We start from the raw sequence: 24,072 nt of genomic DNA, 5'->3' as shown, positions 1-24,072 counted from the left end.
GCATGACATGATGGGTTGACATGATTTGGGCTTAGTTGTGCACTTGCCACATCTCATTGACTAGAGGACATGGCCCCGAGGGTCTACATCAGTTTCATCTCAGTGTCTTTCCCAGCACACAGTGGGCATCCACACAGATCTGTGGACTGAATTAAAAAAAACAGGTTCTGACCCCTGGATGGGACTGGCCAGGGTAGGCTGGAAACATCCATGTAGATATGAGCTGAGAGCCATAGGCTGGGACATATGCGATTCAGGAGGCAAGAGGAGAGGTCCTGGTACCAAAAGATGATCCAGGACCATAAAAGGCTCCCAGATGTCCGGGACCCACATGGGGTCCCTGCACCTGACTCCTGGCTGCAGAGCTCTGGGTGCTTAGCACACACACAGTTTCTCTCTGTGCAGCTCCTGAGGAACGTCCTGAGGCATCGGCCCCTGCAGACAGATGGTTTCCCTTCTTCCCTCCTTTGCCTTGGTGTCTTCTGCTTCCCAACTAGCCATGATGAAGGTGGCAACCATGCTCCTCATTATATTTTTAATAAGGCTAGATGTTCTCAAGGAGGAAGGAGGATGAGCTGAAAGGAGCCCTTCATATTTCTCCTGTGCAACCATCCTCCCCTGACAAATGTAGTTATTTCTCCCGTGCATGAACCCCAATCGATTTTCCCTCCGTCAGAGTCCCTCAGGCGTTGCCAGCCTCCTAATGGTAACCGATGAGGACACATCAGGCTCCCATTGTTAGCGGGACTGCTAGTGGCCCTGGCATGTCTATGACCTACCCACTGCAGGATGAGGACAGTTCTGCCAACAGTAATAAAAACTATCATCTATTGAATGCCACCACATGCCAGGCACCACGCTAAGTGCTTTCCATATGTAGCCTGGTTCAGCCTTCTCACTCGACCTGTGATGCCTGTATTATTACTAGGCCCACTTTCTAGGTGAGGAAGCAGGTCAGGGAAGTTAACTAACCAGGTCAGTGCGATGCGGACACTAGGGTGGGGTGAGGGGCCAGGATCCGCAGCCTCTGTAGGGAACCCCAGAGCCCTGCAGATCCATGTCCACATTTTAACCAATTTGAACCCTCCATCCTGGTTTCCCATCATGTGCCTGGAATGTTCTTCAGATGGTGCCAAGCTGACCACTGGTGTGGTGTCTCTGCATGAGTCCCCCCTCGTGAGTACCAGGACAAGGGGTTGGGTTCCTGCCCTGGTGTTTTGTTCAGAGTCAGAAGAATAAGGCTAGTCTGAGCCAACAGTCTCGATGAGCTCTCTGACTCATAAGCATCAGCCAGGAGTCGGGGCTGCGCATTATCCCTGCAGGAACGGTGGTCCTGGAGGCAGGAGATTAGGGTCTGCGGTGAGTGCTGGAGTCAAGCTCTGGGAGTCTTTCCTGGGCCTGGGCTCCTCATGTGGATTGAGAGGAGAAGCTTGGAGGGTCTTCTGGGGGCAGTTACCTTTGTCTTCCTCCTTTCCTCTCCCCTCTGCCCTCTTCCTCCAATATAAAGACAACATTATTGTTTTTCTGAACATAAAAATTCATGCTCTTTGTAAAAAAAAAGTCAGACAGTATAAAAGTTTAAAGACAAACGTAAAAATAATCCATAATCTCCCCCCATCCAGAAATAGACCCCTTGACATTTTGGTGTGTAGCCGTTCAGAGTCTTCCATGTTTGCCGGGATGGACTCAGATCATACACCCTGGATCCCCCTCGGAACCTCTCACTTTACAAGAGACCATGGTCATCCCCCAGAAATAGCCATAGATCAACCTTGTCATTTGACATGCTTTTATTTTTGGGCTTTCATTGTTGGCTGTGTCTTCACTTAGGTAGATCTTACTGGTTGTACGTCTTTCCTAAAACACAGATGTGTGCCTCTCAGGAACTAGTTCTGGGTGTTTCATCTTGTTCCCTCTCTGGCCTACCCCTGGACCAAGGGCCCTGGGGTTCAAGGTGGACGGAGGAAAGGAGAGAGAAGCTCAGTGTCCTCACAAACCAGGGAGGGAGAGAGAGCATTCCGGGCACCAAGCTGGCAGGACGCCTGGATGTGGGTGAAGGGGACATTGGGAGGCATTGTCTGTGCAGGCAGCAGTGCTCTGGGTGATGGACAGAGCTTTCTTGGGTAACTTGACATTCTAGACGAGAACAAATCCCTGGCCCACAAGGGAATGAGATGTCAAACTTCCATTCATCCATCAAATATGCATCTACATCCATTCTGTATGTCAGGCTCCGTGCCAGACACTGGAGATTCAGAAGCAAATAAATCATGGTCTGTACAAAGTGTTGTAAAAAGATTCATGGGAACAGAGAGAAGGAAAGGTCTGCGACCTCTCTGGGGTGTTTGGAGGAAGGCATTGGAACCAGGTCAGGGAGGGGAGGGGAGAGGAGAAGAGGAGGGAGCTGGAAATTCTAGACTGGAAGAATAGCATATAGGGACAGTTAGGTGGAAAAGCAGAATGCATAGCTGACGTGGAGGTGGGAGTGAGAAGGGGGGTGGTGGATGGAAATCAGTTGATTAAGACTGACTAGCACCAGATCTTGAAGAGTGTTGAATATCAGATATGCTAAGGGACTTATCTTGCGGGCCTTTGAAGGGTTTGGAGCATGCAAAAAGTCTGGTCTAACAAAGATCCCTCTGGCCATTTCATGGAAGAAACTGGGGCCAGGGGACCAGGCATAAGACTCTGCATGGCTGGCGGGAGAGGCAGAGAGGGATAGAGCCCAGGCACACGTCTTGGGGGTCAATGTAGCAGGAGCTAATGAGACAGAGGGGACTGGGTTTGGTGCTGGGCAGATGTGGGGGCAGGAGAAGGGAGGGGAAGGCAAGGATGAGGGGCAGATCTCTGACTGTCCAGGATGGGAGCCTCCAGGAGCTCTGCAAGCCGGGGGTGTGGAGAGTCAGGGTGAGAGCGGGACACGTCAAGGCACCCTCTTGCGTGCTGCCTGGGGCAGGAGGGGTCAGTCACTGAGCACTCTGGGTCTGTGTTTTGCTTTCTGATTCTCACAGACCCAGAGGCTTACTGTCAAGAGAGAGATCAGCCCACCCACCTCCTCATTTTATGGATGGGGAAACTTAGACCCAGAGCGGGGGGCCCAAGGTCACACAGGAAGTCACTGGAAAAGCTGAGGCCGCATCCCAGGTGGTGTGATCCAGGACAGCCTGGTCCCACCACCAGGAGCCATGGCCAAGCGCAGGGCAGCCGTGGGCTGTGCAGCCGGCTACATCTGGCTGGACTCTGGGCTCAGTTCCTGGCCGGCGACCTTGGGCAGATCCACCAAGGCCACTGAATTTCAGTTTCCTCAGCTTGACTGTAGGACTAACAGTCCTTGTCCCACAGAGCAGTCACGAGATCTGAGTGAAATACGGGAGAAAGACACTTTGTCTTGTCCCTCTAAGGTATGGCTCTTCTGCCCCCTTTCTCTCTCTGAAGCTTCACCTGATCATTTCCAGCCTCCAACCTCCCATTCTCCACTGAGAGCTTACACATTTCCTGAATTGGCCAGGATTCAAATGAACGTAAACTTCCTCCCTTTAGTGAGTTTCTCAACTTCTCTGGGACTCAGTGTTCTTATCTGTAAAATGGGAAGGATATTCCCTACCTCCCAGGATTTGGGGGGATTGAAGGAGACAACGCGGATAAGGCACCTCCCACGACAGCCAGCCACGTGGCACCTGTCCATGTCACCTCAGCCATCTCTGGACTGTGATTGATCCCCTGAACTCCCAGGAGGTGTTGGAGAAGCTGTGGCTGTTCTCAAGGGGGACACACCTGCATCAGAAATCCTGGCAAGCTTGAGCCTGGCATCTCACTCGGCCCTCCAGGGTGCCTGAAGCAGTTCGGAAAGGCTGAATTAGGAGGAGTGTTCTCTTCTTTGCCGTGTCTCTTTTTAACTTATTTTGCTTTGATTTTTCCATTTGCTACTAACCATGTATGAGTTACCTGCCTCTGTGATCTGTGCATTAAATACGGCTAACTGTTCAGCATGAGGAGGAGGCTGCGTTCATTCATGGGGTTTATTTTCTTTCTATCAATGAAGGCTGGGCTTTTAACATGCACTAGGCTCTTAGGTAGTCTTTTGGGGTTTTTTTCTGTCTAAAAAGGATGGGAAGAAACTAAAATGGTGAGTGATCTTGGACAAGGTGGGTCAGTGCTTGGACTCCTGGATTAGCATGATTGAATTTACTAGGCATGATCCATATCTATTACTCTAAAGAACAAACTACCTTCTCACACTGAGAATAAAACCAAAACCCTTAGCCTGTTCCATTCTCAGGGCCTTTGCCCTTGCTCTTTCCTCTACCGGGAATGTTCTTTAGATAATCCTATAAACTTGCTTCTTTATTTTCTAATAAATATTGTTTATAATATTACAATGTTATAAATATTATTTTAAAGGTTCTAATGTGTTTGTATTGATTGGGATTGTCTGCAATTATGATCCTTTGATACATGTACTATGCAGTAACATTCAAATATGTGATACTAAAATAACCTACTAGTAATTCTAATATTGAACATAGAATAGTTCTATCTCAATTAACAGTAAAAGCCAAAACCACTGGGCGCCTGGGTGACTCAGTCGTTTAAGTGTCTGCCTTCGGCTCAGGTCATGATCCCAGGGTCCTGGGATCGAGCCCCGCATCAGGCTCCCTGCTCAGTGGGGAGCTTGCTTCTCCCTCTCCCTCCACCCCTCCTCCCCACTCATGTGTTCTCTCTCTCTCTCTCACTCAAATAAATAAATAAAAATCTTAAAAAAAAAAAAAACCCAAACCACTGGGTTTATCTTGGAAAATTTGAATCCAAGCCATTATTTCACAATTTGGAAAGTGAGGGATCCGGCTTTAAGATGATTTTCTCACTGCTGAAGCTGGCTCTGTCCATGTGTGATTCAGGACTTCTCTTGTCTCACGTATATGACACACTTCGGAGTCACATTGCACCTTGCAATTGTCCTTGTACTGGACCCCTATGGGGACTCTGGACCCACCCTACCAATCCCAGCTGCTTAATTCTCAACCTGAGTTTCCTCGCGGAAAATCACCTCTAGCACATTTTCAAAAATTTCATACTCCACTGATATCAGGCTGTCACCTTCAGCCATGCTCAAACCCTCCTCCTCTTCCTCGCAGGCGGCTGGGGTCACTTGGGTGGCCATCACACCAGTGGGTTCCCCCAGCCAAGGAAACAGCCGTGCTCAGAAGCTTAGAGTGGCCAAATATTATTAGTCAGTGGTGACTACTTCCTCGTTTATCAGAGAGGTCTCCCCGAAGCTCCTTATCTAACACCCTTCTCCCACTGCTCTTTCCTCTGGTTTAGTTTCTCTCCTAGAACTGACCACCCCCTGTCATTGCACTGTGGGTTTATTGTCTCTCTTTTAGACCCACAGGGACTGTGTCTGGCTTTGCTCACCGTGGAGGCATCCCCCACACCCCGGCCCGTGCCTGGCCCAGAGGAGATGCTCGGTGAGTAGCCGTTGAGTGGATGCTCGCAAAGGCACCTGGGGTGGGCGAGGGGGCGCTAGCGATTTCCCATAAAAGCTTTTCCCACCAAAGCCCGGGCCCCACAAAGACCAGCGAAGTGGCAAATGACTCCACTTGCAGAAGAGGAACTGAGGCTCGGGTGAGAGAAAGAACACGCCAGGGCCACACAGTTGGTGGATGGGAACCTGGGATTGGACCCCAGAGCTCTGGGACCCCTGGGTGCGCGAGTGACCCTGCTGTACCAGGACTAGAGTGGGGAAGACACCTGTCCCGCCACACAGCTCCTGTGGGAGAAGCTGGCCTGGACTCCAGCCTCCTGACTCCCGGGCGAGACTCCTTTCATAGCCTCAGGTGGTATGGCTGCATGGGAAGGGGGTGCGGCTGGGAGTCAGGCTGACCTGGATTCGAATGCTGCCTCTAGCTGACCATCCGGCAGCTGACTCCAGAGCCCTGGACCCAGAGGCCCGGAAGCCGGAGCACCTGCCCGGTCGGCACTGGGTACTGAGGAAGAGGCCAGGGCCCTCCGTGTCCCTGTGTGTCTGCCTCTTGCCCTTTGAGTCTTACCAGAAAGAATGGGGAAGTGCAACCCTAGCCTCCCTGCCCTCTCAGCCTCTGAGGCTGGGGATCCAGGGTTGACGGTGGTTTTTGTGGGTGACGTCAGAATTGCAGCCACCTGGCTTTAAGCTCTACAGGCTTGAAGCACCTGTTTGCCTATGTGTTTTGAAGCCATGGGTTTTGCGGAGGACACTGTAGACCTGGAAATCACCAATCCTCGCTGGGTGACTTGGGGCAAGTTACTCAGCATCTCTGAGTCCCTATCCCTCCTTCTCTAAGACTGCCTTGCTTTTTCAAGGGCTGTTGTGAGGATTTTATAAGATAAAGTGAGTCAGAGCTTCTCCAACTTTTCCACCAAAGCAAAACCTAAGGGCAAAAGTGAGTAAACAGGTGCCCTGGGGGGTTTGAGGGTGTAGCTGAAAGCAGCCGCCCACAAGCTCACGATTTATTTGAAGTTGTACTGTAGCTTAAAAATTTATGTGCATTTTGCGTTCTGCTCCATAATATATCCATGTTGTTTCTAGTAACACAAAGAGTGTTTTAAGTTACTTACCACTGGGTAATTTTAATGCAGGCAAGGTGGGCCGTGTTGGTCACGTGGCTCTGTAAACTCCCTGGCCCGTGGACAGGAGCCCCAAGGGTGTGTGCCCCCCAGTTTCAGAAGCATTCATGTAAGGAAAAGTGATCTGAAAGAGCAAAAAATGCTACATAAAGGTCAGAGAGTTTTAATGTGACTATTGGAAGGAATGGGAAGAGGTACGGCGAGCAAGATGGATGATGGGAGAAGAAAGAGAAGGGCAGATAGAGGTGGAAGAGTGGGAATAGGGTCTGTGTGTGTGGGGAGTCAGCAAGGGAGAAGTCTGAGCCTCTGTGGTCTATAACTCCCAGGGGGTTTATGCAGAGACTGGGGGGTTGGGGGCCCCATCCTTGGGAGCTGGTTAGCTAAACCCTGTCCTGCAATACTGGGACAGTCCATCCTCCCCTACTGGTCGACCAGGGCTCAGGGAGGCTACTGGCAGCTCACTGTCACAGTGAGCTCTACTCATCGACTCCTTTGACATAGGGTGGCTTTCCTGCACCTGCCACCCTCCCCAAAGTGTCCTCACACTCACCCCAGCACTGGGGATTGGCTCTCCATACTCCTTTCATGGCTGTGGGGTGCAGGGTGTGAAATCCTTCTAGCAACCACCCTAAATCCTCCCTGCTGGCCCTTTATGTAAATTCTCCCAGGAGAGCTGGGGCGGGGTACGGGGGGGGGGGGCGGTGTCCCAGAATTCCCCAGGTGGGCATGCAGGTTAGGCTGTGCTGTGACCCAGGGTACAGATGCAAACCTCCTTAGCCTCCTTTCTGTTCCTTTTGGTATCTTTTATTTTTTTTTTAAAGATTTTATTTATTTATTTGACAGAAAGGGAACACAAGCAGGGGGAGCGGGAGAGGGAGAAGCAGGCCTCCCGCTGAGCAGGGAGCCTGATGCGGGGCTCGATCCCAGGACCCCGGGATCATGACCTGAGCCGAAGGCAGACGCTTAACGACTGAGCCACCCAGGCGCCCCTCCTTTTGGTATCTTTTTAAAACTGCAAAGCTCCCATGCAGAAATACGCTCACTTTGCAATATTACAAAATGTCTGAAAGCAAATATTTCCGAAGAATTGTGGGAACACAAGCAAACACCTTCCTTTCTTCCTCAGTTATTTCTGGGCAAAAGCAGATAATGAGTTACCTTTTCACAATCAATGTTCAGTGGATTTTTAGCTACATTATTCGGAGCAAATATAAACAGGGTAAGTTAAAGGCATGGATTATTGCAAAATAAAATTGGGATACGTGAAGCTTAAAACTCTTAATTTTAAACTACTCCTCACAATAGGCCAGAACTTGATCCTCTGTAATTCTCTGCAAACAGTGTTTGCATTTTATTATCGAATGTGTTTTATAGTGGCGTAGGATCATGTTTTTGCATAAATATAATAAAAGGAGGCTTCCCAGTGAACACAGATTTGGGAAATAGTGTTTACTTATTTCTCTCAATTCAAAAGAGTGTGAACTGGAAATTTTTTGTTTCAATAATTTTTTTTCTTTAAACACAAAGGCTGTGTATTGTTTCTTTCCACAAAGAACACAAGCTAATCTGGGGACAATTATGGTTTTGTATTTTTCTCTGAGAAGCACAGGCCTGTACTGTGAACTTGCCAATCAGCAAACAAGGCTCCACGCTGCCCAGACGGGCTGTGGACTTAGCATGGCAGTGACAGGGGGCTGGGGCTCCAGGCTCAGGATGGGGCAGGCAGGGCCTAGGAGAACCTCTGGAGGGTGAGGGCAGGTGGGGTGGGGGCAGCGCTGAGGTGTGAGGCAGGCAGGGCTAACACTTCTCTGTGTTTTTATCTAGGCCTTCCAGAGACCCGCTGTGGTTACTGGGAGGGGACATGCTTATTTCGGGGGGGAGGAGCCTGGAATCTCAAAGAGGCCACTTTGGGTCTAGAGCAGGTAGGAGGCTTCAACAAAATGGCAGAGTCTGGAATCAGCCAGGCCTGATTCAGGCCTGAATCCTTTCTCTACCGTGCACTAGCTCTTTGACCCTGGGCATGTGACTTTATCTCTTTGAGCCTCAAGTCCCTGATCTGCAGAATGGGGATAATAATAGGACTTATTCCAAAAGATTTTTGTGAAGATTTATTGGAGGAGTAATGTATAGAATTGTTGAATCACTATACTGTACACGTGAAACTAATATAACACTGTATGTTAACTATCATGGAATTAAAATAAAAAATATAATAATAATAAAAAAAGATTTCCTGGAAAAAAAAATAATAGGTAAAGCCCCTTGCTTGATGTCTGGCCTATATTGCAGCTATCATGGTTAGTTCACGCTAAGCTGCAACACCCACACTCAGAGGAGTTGACAGTTCTGAACTTGGGCCTCAGTGTTCCTAGAATTAGTTATTTATGTCCGTCTTGATTATGGTTAAGAGTTCCCGGAGGGTTCGGGCACACTTAACTGACTCGGGTACCTCAAATACTCAGTCATTGTAGTTTGAAGTACACTTAACTTAATTTCTCTTCTAAACTAGTTATTTATGCCCTACTTTGTTCCTTCCCTTTGTCAAGGTTTTTTTCTGCTTGGGAGTGCGGTGGGGAGGTGGTTGCGGGTTCTTGAAACATCTTTGCGGCTTCTGGCAGGATTTTTCTTTTAGAATACTCTTCCTGCAATATGTACTCCCCACCACCAGGTGGCAGTATAGTCCCTGGCAGTCGGCGCCAGGACAGCAAACAGGATTTCCATCCTTGGGAGATATTTAAAAATGGATTTCTATTTATTAAATCAGTTCAATGAGATTAACCTACTCAGCACCCCCAACGTTAAGCATGGCAATCGTCACGGCAGCTAATGAGACAAAATACAAAGTGTTTGGTACACAATTATCTTTTCTCAACTAATCCCTAAAAAGCATATAATCCGGTGCTCCCATTCCTTTACAGAAGACTTTCTCTTCTCCTAACACCCAGGTTTGCTTCAGTTGGTCTCACCGCCCCCTGTAGTTTCCTTCTTCTGTGGCTTCTAGTCACCTATTCAGCCAGTCCTTACCGTTCCTCCACTCTGTGCCAGGCCCCGTGCAGGGTATGTTCTGTCCTGAACAAGCTCACGTTCTAGTGGGGGCAGGCTGACCGAAACAGAGCAGGAGGCCCCAAACCCAAATGCCTACAGTGTCTGGGCAGGCGCATAGAGATGAGTGACACAGGTCTGGGGTGAGAGGGGGAGGGACTTGGGGGGCCTTGGCCACCGGGAGCCTTGGGACCAGCTACCGGGGGACACTGGCCTCTCAGCTCCACCTGATTTTGTTGCCAGGTCAGAAGATGGCTTTGCATGGCCAGATCATCCTCTTCTTCAAGAGAAATGAATGTACTGATCTTTTTTTATATACATAGAATCACTTACTTTCAGTCTACTCCGGGGCCAGATTTGGCTCTCGGGTTATGAGTTTGAGACCGTGAAAGGGAGGCCAGTGGCTGGGCATGAGGGGGCAATGAAGAGCTATGTCCAGGGGACTGTGGGAGCCCAAAGAGGGGAGCCCCAACTCTGCCTGGAGCATGTATGCATTCGTTCATTCAGCAAGTATTTATTGCCTTCCTATTGTGTACAGAGTTCTGTGCTGAATGCTGGGGATTCCCAGGTGCTGTCCCCCCTTCATGGAGCACACAGCCCAGTAGGGGGGACAAATACCCAATGTTGCATTCCACCAGCTATGGTTTTTTAAATTTTAATTGTTATGTTAATCACCATACATTACATCATTAGTTTTTGATGTAGTGTTCCATGATTCATTGTTTGCATATAACACCCAGTGCTCCATTCAATACGTGCCCTCTTTAATACCCATCACCAGGCTAACCCATCCTCCCTCCCCCCCCTCCCCTCTAGAACCCTCAGTTTGTTTCTCAGAGTCCATCGTCTCTCATGGTTCGTCTCCCCCTCCAATTTCCCCCCGCTTCATTCTTCCCCTCCTGCTACCTTCTTCTTCTTCTTTTTTTTTTCTTAACATATATTGCATTATTTGTTTCAGAGGTACAGATCTGTGATTCAACAGTCTTGCACACTTCACAGCCCACCTATGGTTTGATTGCAAATTGTGTTGCATTATTTGAGGGCAGGTGTCCCGTGCAGTGAGAACCTGGGGATGGATCAGGGAAGCCTTCCCTGAGGAAGTGACGTTTGGTTTGAGCTCTGAAGGATCAGTCAGGGTTTATCTTATCCATTTCCCAGGCCGTCTGCTTCCTCCTTCGGAGGTGAACTAAATACCCCCTGGGGAGGATCTCCCTCAGACAGGGTCATGATCTGGAGAGGGGGCGCTCCGGAAGGAGCCCCAGATGGTCAGAGCTGTGGAATGTGCTGGAGAGAGCAGAAACCCACTAGGGCTAAGACAAGGAGGGAGGAGAGACATTGCTCCTCCCCCAGCCTGGGCCACATGCTGTGGGAACACCCAGCGGGCGCGGACGAGAGCCCAGGAAGGGGCCGGGGACAGCAAACAACTTCTTCAAAGACCAGAGAGAGGGCCTCAGGCCTGCTCTTCAGGAAGGACGACGGGACAGAGAATGGAGGCCCAGGTCCCAGGCTCTGGGGGCGAGGAGATTCCAGGCTCCAGCTTTGGTGCCTCAGAACGGCGACTGGTGCTCACAGTGGAGCTGAGTGCCGAGGACACAGATAGTGAGGATGCTCAGGGCCCACAGGTCTGCCCAGAGGGCTCAGAAGTGGGTTGCTTTGGAACATCCTCAAGGTCAAAGGTCCCCACTCATGCCTGCCCCTCCTGTCCATCCTCAGCCTCCCTTGGGTTTGTCCTGACCACTCTTTGCACACATCTCTTTGAACACTAAACATTCAACAGAAGACACAACCATACATTTTCTGGTACATCCTCTTTGGAATGAGAAAAATAAGTTCACACTGGTCCCCAGCCCAGGATCTCTGGGAGAGCGGCCCGCATCTTGGCTCTGACATTCCCGGCGGCGTGACCTTGGGCGGGAGACACTTTACAGATGCTACTTTGTATTTTGTGGGCTGGTTTATGACCGGGAGGTTTCCCTTGGCACTTTCTTTTCTTTTTTTAATTTTTTATTGTTATGTTAATCGCCATACATTACATCATTAGTTTTAGATGTAGTGTTCCATGATTCATTGTTTGTGCATAACATCCAGTGCTCCATGCAGAACGTGCCCTCTTTAATACCCATCACCAGGCTAACCCATCCTCCCACCCCCCTCCCCTCTAGAACCCTCAGTTTGTTTCTCAGAGTCCATAGTCTCTCATGGTTCGTCTCCCCCTCCGATTTCCCCCCCTTCATTCTTCCCCTCCCGCTATCTTCTTCTTCTTTCTTTTTTCTTAACATATATTGCATTATTTGTTTCAGAGGTAGAGATCTGAGATTCAACAGTCTTGCACAATTCACTGCGCTTACCAGAGCACATACCCTCCCCAGCGTCTATCACCCAGTCACCCCATCCCTCCCACCCCACCCCCCACTCCAGCAACCCTCAGTTTGTTTCCTGAGATTAAGAATTCCTCATATCAGTGAGGTCATATGATACATGTCTTTCTCTGTTTGACTTATTTCGCTCAACATAATACCCTCCAGTTCCATCCACGTCGTTGCAAATATGGCAAGATCTCATTCCTTTTGATGGCTGCGTAATATTCCATTGTATATATATATATACCACATCTTCTTTATCCATTCATCTGTCGATGGACATCTTGGCTCTTTCCACAGTTTGGCTATTGTGGACATTGCTGCTATAAACATCGGGGTGCACGTACCCCTTTGGATCCCTACATTTGTATCTTTGGGGAAAATACCCAGTAGTGTAATTGCTGGATCGTATGGTAGCTCTATTTCCAACTTTTTGAGGAACTTCCATACTGTTTTTCCTTGGCACTTTCCTATTGCTTTCTGTTGAAGTGAAGGACTGTTTCCCCCAATCCGATTGTTGAATGAATTCAGCATGGTCTCTGTCAGTGAACCAGCACATTCGAAGCTTTGCCTTCTGCTCGGCCAGTGTGAGGCCCCAGGGTAAGAGGCAGGGTGAGCAGGGCATGTTTTTGCCAGAAACCTCCCTGGAGGAGGCTCCTTGGAGGCAGAGCCGAGTTCAGTGCTGGGTCCTCTGCTTGTTGGCTCTGGGACTGGCCGCACTTGGCTGCCTGCCCTGACCCTCACCTTCCTCAGGGAGGTCTCGATGTTATTGTTGATGACATGTGGGAATTTCACATCAGGGGTTCAACATGCCATTGTTCTCCCTATGAACTGCTATTTATAAATGCCAGCATGTGCGTAAAACCCATGCACATACCTGATGAAGAGTAGCTATTCGTAATGATCATGCTCATAATCATTATAAATACCTCACACGATATGCTTGGAGGGGGGGTTACTGAGTCGGTCCTCAGGAAAGGTGGTTTGGGACGTCCAGGGGGATTCTGATTGTAAACCGGTGTCCCAGGGCCTGCTGAGGGCGGGGGCACAGAGACAGACATGGAGGGAAGCTGCCACTCCTCCCCACCATCCGTGCTCCCTGTGGTCCAGCACCTCCTCCTCCAGGGTCCAGGCTGGGTGGGTGGCTCCAGCATCACCAGCGGCCTCCCTGGGCTGCTCGTCCCACCCCGTGGTTATCTTCGGACAGAGACGGCTCTTGCTGTCTCTGGCTGCAACCTGGATCTGAGTGCGACTTCTCAGTCCCCATCCTGAGCATCCCCCTGAGGCCCTGACTCTACTGCACCCAGACTCTAGGCTGGGGGAGAGCACTTCTGGCCTCTGAATCCTCCTCCACCCCCATCCCCGACCCCCAGCTCAATGCGAATCCTCAGCCTCCGAGGCTGTTCCCAGGTGTTGGGACAACGCTTGGCTGAACTATGAGGACCTAGGGCCCTGTGCTCAAGGCCCCCCCCATCCTCCCAGGAGACCTGGGAGAGCTGGCTATGCCATTAAGCCCCACTCTGCCCGCCTCAGGTATATACGCGAATGCCCCCACACGTGTGTCACACACACATACATGGTCCAGCACGTGCACACACAGAGGTCTCCACCCAGACATGCCCACCCACACCCAGGCCCTTTTGCCGGCCTTCATGCAGGCGTGCCCACACAGCCAGCCTTCACCCACAGGCTCACCCTTCAGGCCCTCAGCCTCCAGCACACACACACACACACACACACAGAGTACTGTCGCACCTAGTTGCACACTTGTGGAGGTTCCCGGTATCCCGATATGCACATCTGAACACACACCTCCAGACACTTCCCTTTTCTCACACACTGTAAATATCACACCACCTCCTGCCCTCACTCATGGACACGCATTTGCCCTCCCACAAACGACAAAAGTCCTCACAGGGACGCCCCCATGCCCTTCCCAAGCCCAGACACACAAAGGTATGTCCCCACACAGCTGTGTGAAGACCCCACTCGCCCCAGACCCTCACACCATGGCCCTCCCTCCTCCTGAACGCGGCTCTGGGCCCCCGAGCCCCCCGTGAGTGCGCAGACAGCCTGCGCAAGCACTGCCCCCCTCATTCAGGGGCCTCCAAGAGCACGCTTATGAAAACATTCTTCCCCGTGATGGAGTGCTTCCTTTGGGCCTCTTCGGCTTGTAACAGATTAAAGGCGAACAGGCATTTGTCACGGGGAAGTGTACCCAGTTGTGCTGGAAAATGGACTTTCCGACGAGCGTGAGAGCTTGAACCTGTCACAGAGGGGAGAGCCGGGGTTATTGCAGCTGCCGGCCACGGGGGTCCGTGGCAGGCGTTATCGGCCGTGGCAGGCATCACCCCCGACTGGAAGGATCCCATTACCATAAGTAATGGCTTCATCATAGCCAGTTTGTAACGGAGATGACCTCTCCCATGTCCCACTGGCCTCCCGGATGCATTGCACCTCTCCACGCCGTGACTAACAGCACTCAGTTCTGCTCTCCTGTGGAAGGGCCACCGCGCCCGGCTGGGACACGGAATCAGGTGGCGACGGGAAGAGGCTGCGGCCCAGGAGAGCAGGGGCGAGGGCCAGGAGAGGAGGAAGGCACCAGAAACCCCGGGCCCGACTCTGGGTCCTGGTGGAGGCGCTGAGACCTGCCGAGGTCGCCGGCGCCGGCCCCTGTCTTGACTTCATTTTACTCCCTGCCTTGTCACAGAGCCTCACATTTACAGCAGAATATGAAGGACAGTGAGTTTCCATCTGATGGGCGCCAGCATCCGTTTGGCGCTTCCTATGCTTTCTCTGGCTCCAGCCCCGGGAGGTAGGGTATTACTGTTGTCTCCACTTCATAGAGGAGGGAATTGAGGCTCAGGAAGGAGATGTGGCTAGCCTAAGGTCTGGGAGCCCGTGAATGGCAGGACTGGGACTTGACCTCAGGCTGTGTGCCTCCGAAGCCAGTGTCCTTGGCTGTTATGTCCAGAGAGCCTCCCATCAGCCTTTGGGGCTCCTTGTGTTTTTCTGCCTGGCAACTGTGTGTGCCAGATATTTGACCTTCGACCCACAGCAAGCCATGGTTGGGGGGGGTGGCCCGAAGGTCACTTTGGCCACAACCCAAAGTCAGGGGTCTTCCGCAAGCCCAGCTGTGTATCCCGGGGGCTGCCTCAGGGGAGCCCTGGGGCTTGGGACCCTGGGACACTGTCCCCTTTGCTCCATGCTGGTCTTGCTCAAGCCAGGGGGGTGGTTGCCCAGCAGGGTCCAGGATAGAACATCTGGGGACTCAAGTGGGAGAACAAAAGGAGCTTCAGGATCACAGTGAGTGCCTGGGGAAGAGGTTGGCACTTAGGAGGATTTGGGGTGGAGTCCTGGTTCTACCACCTGCCAACAGGATGACCCCGGGGCGGGGGGTGGGGTGGGGATAAAGCGTAGAAAGTGCCAAGAGGATCCTGGCACCCATCAAATGGAAACTCTTACTGTCATTCATATTCCGCTGTAAATGTAAGGCTCTGTGATAAGGCAGGGAGTAAAATAAAGTCAAGACAGGGTCTGTGTATGGGGAACCTCTTTGGGTCTCAGTTTTCCCACCTGGGCAGTACCTAAGCCTCCCTCACGGAGGTGCAAGGCTTAGATGGTATCCTCAGTGTGGAGAATCCCAAGGCCAGCCCGCTAGCTGGTTGGGACTGGCTAAGGTAAGAAATACCTTCCGCAACAGCTTCCTGGAGGGATGCCAGGTAGTGGCTGAGTTGGGCTCCAAGAGTGCGGTCCGTGGCTGGTCGTGGTTATAATCCGCAATAGGCTGGCGGTAAGGATGGGAGTTAACATTTGTTGGCTATGTGACAGTCACTAGTGCCACCCATGGATTTCTCATGTAATTCTCCCCAAACTCTAGTCATCCATTTTTGTTCCCATTTTACAGATGATGAGGCAAATGAGGTTAGGGGCTTTGTCAGTGTCACCTGGTTAGAAGATGGAGCTCCTGGATACAGACTCAGGCCATGTGGTTGAGAGTCTGTGCCTTAACCCACTCTACTGCATTTGGGACGTTTGGGAAGCCCCCAAGCCTGTTCTCTTTGCCTTTGGAATACCACGTGAGCACCTCCTCATTGCCTTTGGGTGCCAGTGTGCTCAACATTCCGGTTCGGGGCAGGGGTGGGGGACTGTGGGCAGTGGGAGGGACAAGGGCCGAAGGCTCTGGGGTTACAGACAGGAGGGGATCTGGGTGGGAGGCCCTGACTCTGCATAGAGAGTCTGCCACGGAGGGCAGGCCGCAGAGACTGCAGAGAGAGTCAGGTTGGGAGATTCAAGAAATGGGGCCTGCAGAGGATCCTGTCCTCTGCCACGATGCCTATCTGCAAGGCTGCCCGAGACAAGCCTGCTGTCATGGGACAGGAAGGAGCCAGCCACCGAGGCTCATTTGCTGAGCAACATCTATCTATTCAAGGAATATCTAGCAAGTGCCTACTATGTACCAGGCCCTGGTCCAGGCAGCCATTGGGTTTCATTTGCTTTGTGATATTCATTCAACAAGCATTTATTAAGTGCCCACTGTGTACTGGTCAGGTGCTGGGATTCAGAGGTGAGCAAGACAGACAGGGTTCCTTCCTTCCTGGAGGTGAGCCAGCCAAGGAGATACAAAGAAGTCCCAGCTCAGCACCCTCAAAGTGTTCATGGAGGCCATACTCAGCCAGGGACAGGTGCATCCCTTCCCCTTGTCTCCTAACAACTCCATGGGGAGGTAGCAAAGTGCTGCTCAGTTTCTCAAAGGAGGCAGGGGAGTCTCAGAGAGCTTGGGTGAGTTGCCCGAGGTTGCACAGCTGACACGTGACGGAGCTCAGCCGTGAGCCCAGATCTGCGGAAAGCCTGTACTCTGAACAACAACGAGCACGGCTCTGCGCTCCCGTCTGCAGGCAAGGTCCCCGCACATCCGGGGCCATGCTGCCAAGTGGACCCGGTGGTGAGGGCGGCCCGGCCCTCTCCCTCTGGAGGGCGCTTTCTTCTCTCCCCCCCAGCCAGCCTCCCCCAGCCCCCAAAGTCTGGACCTTGCCTTCTCTGCAGTTGGGGAGAGCTTATTCTCATGCTAATTGCAAAACTAATTGTTCTTATTGCAAAATCCATTATATAGTATATTTATATTGCAGATAATGAGCTGTTTGGATTAAATAGCTCACTAAAAGTCAATAAAAATAAATTTGCTTTACTGTTCCTCCCCTCGTTTTTCATGGGCACCGTTAACACAGCCGTCCTTCTCCCTGAAGGCTGGAATTCATTAAAACGCCTGGAGCAGCGAGGGAGTGTCGCTGTGTGCTTCCTCCCTCTTCCTTTGAAAAGGCTTTGGAAGGAGAGGGTTGGAAGACAAGAAGTGGGTTCTTTCCTGGTTTTAGTAACGCAGGGGTGACTAACCAAGAACAGTGCATCTTAATTTCTGGCAGCATCGAAGAGCCTTGGCTGCTCCAACACAGAACCCGGGGCTTGGGGGGTGGGGGTGGAGGGGGTGTGGGTAGGGACAGCAAGGAGCCGAGGCCGCCGCTGCCGCCCCTCAAGGAGGCCACATGCCGGGCTGGACAGGAGAAAGCAGTCTCTCTCGGAGGCCTGGCTTGGGGACAGGGAGGAGAGGGCAAGAAGACAGCTCTCGGGTCACGCTCTGGGACGGTGACTATCAGGTTTGAAGTCAAGGGTCTGGACTTCCAGGTTCTAGCCCCTTCTGGCACCACAGCATCTCTGGGTGGCTTTGAGAACTTTCCTGGTCTACCTCTTTCTCTGGCTGTGGTTCTAAAGCTGAAGGTGGCTTGTTTAAGCTGAGCACCACCGAGAGGAGGGCTGGGGTGTGAAGTTGCGGGGTAACTAGCTCGGGCCCTTGGGCATTACCGTGTTTCACTGCATGAGATGTGGATTTCCCAGGAAGGGCTGCGGACAGGACTCGAACCCACATCCATGCACTCAGTCGTCGGTGGCACCGCTCTGAGCCCTCCGGGGTGGCGGGACGGGGGCGGGGGGTGGTTGGGAGGAAGGGCCTGTTGCTGATTTCTTTCCCCAGGAGCCAACCTCACATGTGGTCTGCTAAAATGGCAGGATGTGAGCTCGCCGTGGCCTGGCGGAGGGCTGCTAGCCCCCTCAAACTCAAAACCATCCCTTCCTTCATTCACTGGGTAAACATGCTCTGAGTGCCCGTGATGGTCAAGACCTGGTGTTAGGCCTTGGTGATAACCCTGAATGAAAGCACACACAGTCTTTATTCTCATGGAACTTAGTGGGGGAGCAGATCCCAGTCACATAGGCACACAGATGAGTGATTCATTACACCCAAGGCAAGTGCGGAAGAACGTAATCCTGGACGACAGAGCCTGGACGGTGGGGCTGGAGACTTTCAGGGGCTGCACCATGGGAGCGGAGCCCTGCAGGGTGAATGTGTCCAACACAGGAGGGGAGTGGAGGGTGGGCTCAGGCCTGTCCCAAGGAGGGGGCAAGGGGCCGTGGTGGGACTGCAAAGAGGCCAGTGGGTTGAGGCTGGGCGGGTGGCTTGGGGCCGACACAAGCAGGACCTTGTGTGTCAAGAAGTTAAGGGGTTTAACCTTCAGTGTGGGAGCCATGTGAAGCCATTGAGGGGTTTACTCACTGGGGGGACATGACCTGTGCTTTGCAAAGCTCCCTCTGGCCACCAGGGACAGAGGCAGCCCTGGAAGGTTTGAGCAGCAGGGAAGGGTGGTGGAAGGGGTAGAGAGAACAGAGAGAGAACAGGCAGAACCTTGGGGAGAATGGGGGCAAGGCAGTTTGCCCGGAGGAAATCAACGCTGCATTAGCAGGGAGCAGGGATGCTGGCTGTCTCCCCACTCAGTGCGGTGCCGAGCCGACCATCACTGGGGGGCTGATTTTAGACTCACAGATGACGGTGGTGCGTGGCTCTACCCGGCTCCAACACCACAAAGAGTTCACTCAGCCATTCCTCGGAGCACTGGGGGCCTCGGTGGCACCCCCAGGGATGCCCGGCTCAGCGCTTGGAAAACCAGTAAAGTCTCCGCAGAGCTGTCTCCTGGGAGCACAGCAAACAAAGATGTTGGGTCAGTCCCACACATGCCCTGGCTTTGTGGTCAGGAGAAGCCCTGGCGTTTGTTGGCCAGTCTGGAGAGGGTGTTCGGGGGCCCCCCAGACAGAGCAAACAGGCTAAGAGCGAAGGGAAGACAGCTGGAGAAGGTCCTTCCCCAGGCAGTTGAAACTGCTGTCATCTATAGCCCCCTTTACTAGCAACTTCAGAGGGAGATGGGAAGAGGGAGGCAGCTGGGTGTTGGAGCAACTGGAGTGTGGCTGGGATCAAAGGCGATGTGCCGCCACCTACCCCTCCCGGCCTCAGCACCCACAGACATTCTGGCATGGAAGGGCTCTCCAGGGGGGAAACTGAGTCCAGCTGAAGGGGCACAAGAAGCCCCTTGCTGGGCAGCCCAGCCCAGCCCCTCTGGGGGTTTGGCGGAGCTCAGGGTCCCCAAGTTCTGATGCCCCCCAAGCCCCCTGGAGATGATCAGGGACTCCCAGGAGGAAACAACACGTTCTTTGAGCCTCCGTGGCACCCTCTGTGGGGGTTTGTGTGTGCCCTAGGTTCTCATCCAGTCCTTTGGAAGCTGAGAAGTTGGTGTGGCAGTGGGATGTGGCATATAAGTGGGGAACGGATGGACGCGGTCAGGAAGGGCTGGTTCTTTCCGAGGCATCTCTGGGGTTGCTTAAGAGTTGGAGATTGCCCTCCCCTTGCCTGGCCAGTTTGAGATCTGCCATGCTTGGGAGCAGGGGCATGGACAAGTTGGTCCTCTTGTGGGAAGCTCTTCCTCTTACATCTCAATGGGGACCCTGGATCTGGGCAGGGGCCATTGTCTGTTGACTTGTAGCCAGCAATGTCCTACTCCTGCTCTGAGGCATCTCTCCACCCTGGGATTTGGTGCTTCTGTGAGTGTCTGGGTCTCCACGGATGGCAAGCTCCCTGGGGGCGGGCCTTTAGTACTACCCATCCTTTTGGATGTAGCTCCCAGTGAGCAGTAATAAGTGTTCACTTAAACAAATGAGGGACTACAGGAATGAATAATGACTGACATTCTTAGTGGGCTGTGTTCAGAACAATGAAGGGGTAGCCTTCGCTGGGAGTAGGCAAGGACCTGGGTGCCAGGGTCCCTAGGCTTTGGGGAGGGTTTAGTTTCCAATAACCAGAAGTCAGGATGGGGGCTTGGAGGAAGGCCAAGGGCCATGTTTCTGGCGGTACAAGGTAAAGGCTCAGCGCTTATGTTGATGACCAGGATAGGAAGTGTGGGGAACCAGTGGGTTAGGAGGGCCTTGGAGAGTGACCAGGGCATGCTGGAAGTCTTCAAGTGCTATAGAGGCGGGAGCCCCAGGATGAGCCCACAGGCTTCAGGGAACACAGAGTGCTCACATGGCTGGTGGCTCTGGAGACTGGAGGTAGGTGTGTGTCCTGTGGCTCTACAGTTTGGAGAGATGCATGAAGACTCTGGGTCTGGGACCACAGGAGGCCTTTGGGGGTGTCTCTTCGAGGTGCTGGAGTAAAGAGTGTGGCCCTGACTTGTGGGGGAGCCTTGGGGTTCCTGGGGTGCCAGACAGGGCCTCTGGGAGGACTGGTGCAGGGTCTATGGGATGTTGGGGGGGTGTTCCTTTGACCCATGTCTGCCCAGCACTAAGCAGAGTGGCCAGGGAGCGGCTGGGGCAGGGGGCTCTTTCCTCTTCAGCTGGGATGAAAGAGCTTCTGTTCCTTTTCAGTTCCCCCTTAGCAACTCTGCCTAGGGCAGGAAGAGACTTGTGGGGCGTGCATGAGGTCATCTGCACCCAGCAAGTGGAGGGAACCAGGGGGCTTTGCCCAAGCCCACTCGGCCTTCCCCTCTGCCTACCTATGAGGTGGGGGATCTGGGCACAACAAATACTCCTCTGTGTGTGTCAGAGTAAGTGTCAGAGTAAGTGTGCACACACGTGTGTGGGGGACAGAGTATGTGTTTGAATTCGTGTGTTTGAGGGGTTTTGTGATGGGTAAGCTTGCACGAGACGTGTCTCTGAGTGTGTTTGTGTTGCTGTGTGTGTGTGTGCGTGCACGCACCCCTATTGCATGGTCCAAGGGCAGTATGAGTTGTGCTTCCTCAGGGGAGGAGGGGGACCCGGGAGGGAAGGAGTGTGTGTGCATGAGCGTGCCGAGTGGCAGGAATGACAAATGATTAATCTATAGAAATCTATATTCTATTCTTCCATGCGTCCACTCCGCCCTTCTCACGCTCCCATGCATCCCCTCCGGAAATCCATCACCCGACTCCCAGCCAAGGACAGGCTTCTAGGAGCGAGTGCTTGCGTTATTGATGGACTTGCCTGTGCGTTTTACACATTTGGATATACAGAGAAGGAGAGCTTACTCTGGCCTCATGGTTCATTCTCTCATTCACTTATTCATTCATCCGATCACTGGTCCAGCGAATCGTTCTTGTATGCCTACTGTGTGCTAGCAATGGTCCCGGATGCTCAGGGCACAATGATGAAGACCATAGATAGGGTCCTTACCTTACATGCCAGTAAAGTAAGGAAGGGCTGAAAAGTGCCAAGGGGTTCCAGACGGCCTGCTGGCAATTTCAGGAGAATGTGATGCAGGAGGTATGGGGGGCTCCGGAAGAATAGAGGGCGTGGAGAATTAACTTGGACTGGGGGGTCACAGAGGCTCCTGAAGGAGGTGACACCTCAAGGGAGCCCTGAAGGGTGACAGAACCAAATGAGAGGGAGAGAAGAGGGTGAACCAGCCTGTGGGAACAGTATGCGTGAAAGGACAGAAGCAAAGAGAACTGGCCCCCCTAGGGACACTAAGAGTGGTTCAGTTGGCTGGGTCTGGAGTGTGAGGAAGGAAGAGGCGAGGGATGAGGGTACAGAGGTTCGGGGACAAGGGAGAGCCTTGAGAGCTCTGTTAGGGAGGCTGGATTTCACCTCGAGGGCAATGTGGAGCCATGGAAAGGTTCAGGTGGGGGTAATATGATGCTGCATTTTATAAGGCAGCCTCTGGTTGATGGTGGGGAGACTGGAGGCTGCTGTAGCCGTTCCAGGAAGGGATGGTGGCGGCTTGGATTAGGGTGGTGGTGCGCATGCAGAGATGTGGGCTGAGTCCAGAGGTATTTTGGAGGAGGACTGAACGCTGGGGCGAGAGAGCAGCATGCATGACCCCACATTCCTGGGTGAGTTATTCTACCTCTCTCTGCCTCAATTTCCCCATCTCTAAAGCATGGATGACAATTCCTGCTTTGTAGGGTGGGTGTGGGGCCGTCTGACTCAGTCTCCATTTCTGACCACCACTGGAGTCCCCTCTGGAAATGCTATGTCTGTGCTTGTTCTCCCTCTGCTCTTTTCTAGGAGGTTTTGGGCCCATCCACCCCTGGGTGGGTGTTCCGTAACCTATGCCCCAGGCAACCCCTACACTGTGGGTTTTAGCCCCGGAGGTCATCCAGGCCGGCCTCCTGTCCACAGATGGACAGACAGGCTCTCAGACGACAGGACCTGTCATCCACCCCTGCTGGTGTCCCAGAGGCCACAGACAGATCCTCAGGCAGACTGACTCTCTGAAGTCACCACGTCCCACCCTCTGCCTTCAGACCCAAAAGATCTCTGCTTGGCAGGTGACTTCCTGTTCTTAGAGGTGATCAGGGAGACTGGGAGCTTCCAGGCCCTCCCCGGGGGGGAAAGGGCAGCAGCAGGGCCCCTAGGAGGCTCTGCTGATGTTTCAACTGGCCCCTGTGTGGTGTGATGAAACACCCAGAGACAACTCTCGCTCTGATTCCCCCCGGGGCGGCCATGGGACTCCTGATCTAAGAAATCTTGCTTCAGCGAATTGTTTCTGCATATTTGGGTAATGTTCCATTTTGCAAAACAACAGGCCCTTTTATACGCAGGCAGAGTTGACACTTATCACAGCAAAAACATTTTTTTCTCTTTCCTCCCTCTCACTCCCCAGCGTGCGGCGTGCATCGTGCTAACAATGTAAAGGCTGCATACAAAGGCCTCTCCTCTGGGGGGCGGTGGCGAGAGGGGCTGCGCCCTGTGGGGGCAGCCCTGTGCAGCCAGGGAGGCGGGAGGGCGTCCTGGCCGGCATCTCTGTCTGGGTCTTTGATGCATTGCCGCATTCGGGGAGGACATGGGGACTGTGGACAAAAGGGGACCAGGCTCTTCTCAGGAAGGGCTGAAAAGTGCCAAGGGGAAGGCCCCGCACACTTAGAATGTTTTCAAATGAAGTGACAGCAGGTGCAACAGGATGAGACTTGTGTTTCTGTGGAGCGTTCCCTCCCAATTTATCACTACCTAATTTTTTTTCCCCTTGGGTTTTCTCTCTCACACATTTTTTGTCCCCATCTGACTGCTAAATGAGGAATCCCATGCCTACGTTACCTGTTTTGTTCAGGAATTAGTCCGTCGTCAAACACGGACTGCCCGCGCGCAGAGCCGGGCTGCCCCACCCTGGACAGGGAGGCCCTTCCAGCTGCCGCTCCCGGGCCACCTGCTTGGAAAAGGCGGCCTGTGAGGAGACACACAAGCTTTCTGAGACGTTCTGCTTGTCCCTGAGCCCTGGCCACGGGCTCCTTGGACAGAAGAACCCTCTAGGGATGGCTCTGCTCCAATCCTTGGTCAGGTTCATGGTGACATTAGACGTGAAGTTTGTCATTGGAGGTCATGCTGCCCCTCCGTCTGTCTCTGGTGGCTTTGGGAAGAGAGGCACGATGGCTGACCTCAGGGAAGGGGTTAACTCAGCGGCAGTTGCCCTCTTGGGAAACCCTCAAATACTTAACTCTCCCCCCCCCCCCCCACCGCAGCTGTGTTCGCACCTTGCAAGTTCCTGGGAGCCAGCTTGAAATCCAGGCAGAATGAGAAGAAAGCAGAGGGCCTTTGGGGTGCATTTGGGCTTTTAGAAGTGGCCTGCGTGTCTTCCCTTTCTCCCTTGTTCTCGCCTTATTCTTTTTTTCCTCCTTACCTCACTTCTCTCCTTCCCTCCTTTCCTTTTCCCCTTCCGGTGCTTCTTCCCTTCCCCCCTGCCCTCTTTCGCTCTTCCTCCTGCCATTTTTGTTACAGTGAT

At 52.7% G+C, this 24,072-nt stretch overlaps 1 long non-coding RNA gene and 1 pseudogene across 1 annotated transcript in view; one reads left to right on the top strand and one right to left on the bottom strand.

Moving 5' to 3' along the window:
• Window positions 1-24,072, top strand: part of LOC110574906 — a 64,697-nt gene that overhangs the window by 900 nt on the left and 39,725 nt on the right. The window contains exon 2 of the long non-coding RNA XR_002479990.1: window positions 5,385-5,468. This is a non-coding gene — a long non-coding RNA (uncharacterized LOC110574906). The remainder of the gene's footprint in view (window positions 1-5,384; window positions 5,469-24,072) is intronic.
• Window positions 4,814-5,107, bottom strand: LOC110574905 (annotated as a pseudogene).

Source organism: Neomonachus schauinslandi, chromosome 4, assembly GCF_002201575.2.
Source record: "Neomonachus schauinslandi chromosome 4, ASM220157v2, whole genome shotgun sequence".
Taxonomy (NCBI): Eukaryota; Metazoa; Chordata; class Mammalia; order Carnivora; family Phocidae; genus Neomonachus; species Neomonachus schauinslandi.
The sequence above is the reverse complement of the archived record's forward strand: the minus strand, read 5'-3'. Positions and strand labels throughout refer to the sequence as shown.